At 37.5% G+C, this 1,976-nt stretch overlaps 1 pseudogene; it reads left to right on the top strand.

Moving 5' to 3' along the window:
• The first annotated feature begins 395 nt into the window (after window positions 1–395).
• Window positions 396–1,295, top strand: LOC148032557 (elongation factor 1-gamma 1 pseudogene; annotated as a pseudogene).
• The last annotated feature ends 681 nt before the right edge of the window (window positions 1,296–1,976 follow it).

Here is a 1,976-nt window from a genome sequence, read left to right as displayed (position 1 = left end):
CTTGGCTACTGCATATAAAAAATTTGTTCATGTGGAGGTATATGAAAATTTATGGAAAAATAGGTCCGGGAATTGCTACTGACTTGGTGGAAAAGACTTTTGATCTCTCCAACGAATGAAATTCCTTTCCAAGCTGAGCAAGATGTGTTGACTTCGTGTCTTTCTCAAGGAATACAATAATGAATTTGGGATATTGGAGGGGCCTACAATAGTGATCACCACCGTGTCACTTAAGTTTTTCTCTCCAAGTTTTTGGTATGACAGCAAGCACTGGTACAATGGTTTTTGAATTTTATGAAGCATGATTATAGCATCAACTAATGGGCACAAAGTTTTTGAAGATTATCTCAAGTGGATCATCATACTTGTGAGTTTCTATACATTGTTTGAAAAGGATGGATGAAGCTACCTCTTGTTTCGAACTTAAGCAACAAACTTGGGGAAAAGTTATCAATGACCATTTAGTCATACCTACATATTTGATTGGGCACTTTATCACTCTTGTAGACATCATACTAGCCTATAATCTTCTATGAGGCTTCAAGGAAGCTTTCACCAAGGAGTTTCTATTAGTATTTCCTCATCTTAAGACATATTTCTAGACTATGGCCAACCAATCAAATGTCAAGAAGTACTTTGGACATGTGAAATTACTAGAGAAGGTTCCAAGTCCTCCAAGTAAGAAAGTACGAGTGCTTGCAAAGAAAGCATAATCACAAAAATGAAGTAGAAAGCCAAAGAATCCCCTAAACTCAAGGAAGCTCTAGTACTAGCCAAGGTAGAAGATGCAACACCATTAGATGAAGAGAAGCCAAATTTGGCCCAAGAATCCTCTAAACCTTCTTGCACCAAGTAGTATGGTTCTTGATGTTTGGAAATGTCTCTACTCTAACACAAAGCTAAAGGATTTTAGGGAATTTGCAATCAAAGGGACTTGTAACATATTTGACCCTGAAGGTTATTCTCTGTAGTTCTATGATTACAAGTACAATGATGAAAACACAATGAATTTTGACCATAAACAAGGTCAATGGTTTTTTACAGTGGATGGATCTTGTGCATAAGTATGCATTTGCCAAGATTTGCATTTTTGGAGAAACAACCCATTCAAGGCCAAGGGATGTGGTTCTTTCATGGCCCAAAGATCCCCAAAATGGTTATGGATGAGTGTTATGACATGGAACCATATGAATGAACTTTTAGATGAAGCCCAAAATGAAAGAGTAAATGTATACTTTAAAGAGCCTGATGAGTATGACGGTGAGAAGTTGCTAGAGGCAAAGTGTTTCAAGTGAGGTAGTTAGTAGGGGCCTAGATAGGACTGTAGCCTATATCCCTTGCTTGGTTATGGTCCATATATAGCAAAGGTAGTTGAATCTTCCTTGGAAGGTTTGAAGAAGGTGCTAGTAGATCAAGACGAGCTATTTCAATTTTGACACAGTATGACATTGAGCTTTATCAAAGAAGTAAGGAGCTCATAAAAGCTACTAGCATTTCCATTTGAGGAGGAGGATTGAAGAGAGGATTGTGAAAAAGAAAGTAATGCACCATGATATTTATTAGTGAGAGAGAATTCTCAATTAGCTCCTAAGGTTAAGGATCAATTTTCTAGGAAAATGCAAAAGATGAGGTTAGGAGCTTTGAGAGGCAGACCTTTAGGAAGAAGTAATGGGGGAGCAATGGAAAAGACTAATCAAGAAAATATGAGAGGAAGAGAAACTTGAAGAAGAATTGAAGCAGTGGAAAGAGACGAAACAAAAGATGGTAGAGGACACATAATGAACTTTGACCTTGGAGGAGGAGAATGCTTCATCGAAATTGCATTTGGAGCAAATGAAGAAGGATAAGTACATTACATAAGCGAAGTTGCAAATGTGCAAGCAAACTCCCGTGGGTTGCAAGGAAAGAAAACATTGAATACTACCAATGTTGTCACTATCCATTAATGGTGGAGTGTGAAAAATACATACAAGTAA

The sequence above is a fragment of the Lygodium microphyllum genome, chromosome 8 (genome assembly GCF_053477565.2).
Source record: "Lygodium microphyllum isolate KBCC chromosome 8, Lygodium_microphyllum_v1.1.10, whole genome shotgun sequence".
In the NCBI taxonomy this organism is placed as follows: domain Eukaryota; kingdom Viridiplantae; phylum Streptophyta; class Polypodiopsida; order Schizaeales; family Lygodiaceae; genus Lygodium; species Lygodium microphyllum.
This window is presented reverse-complemented; position numbering and strand designations above follow the sequence as displayed.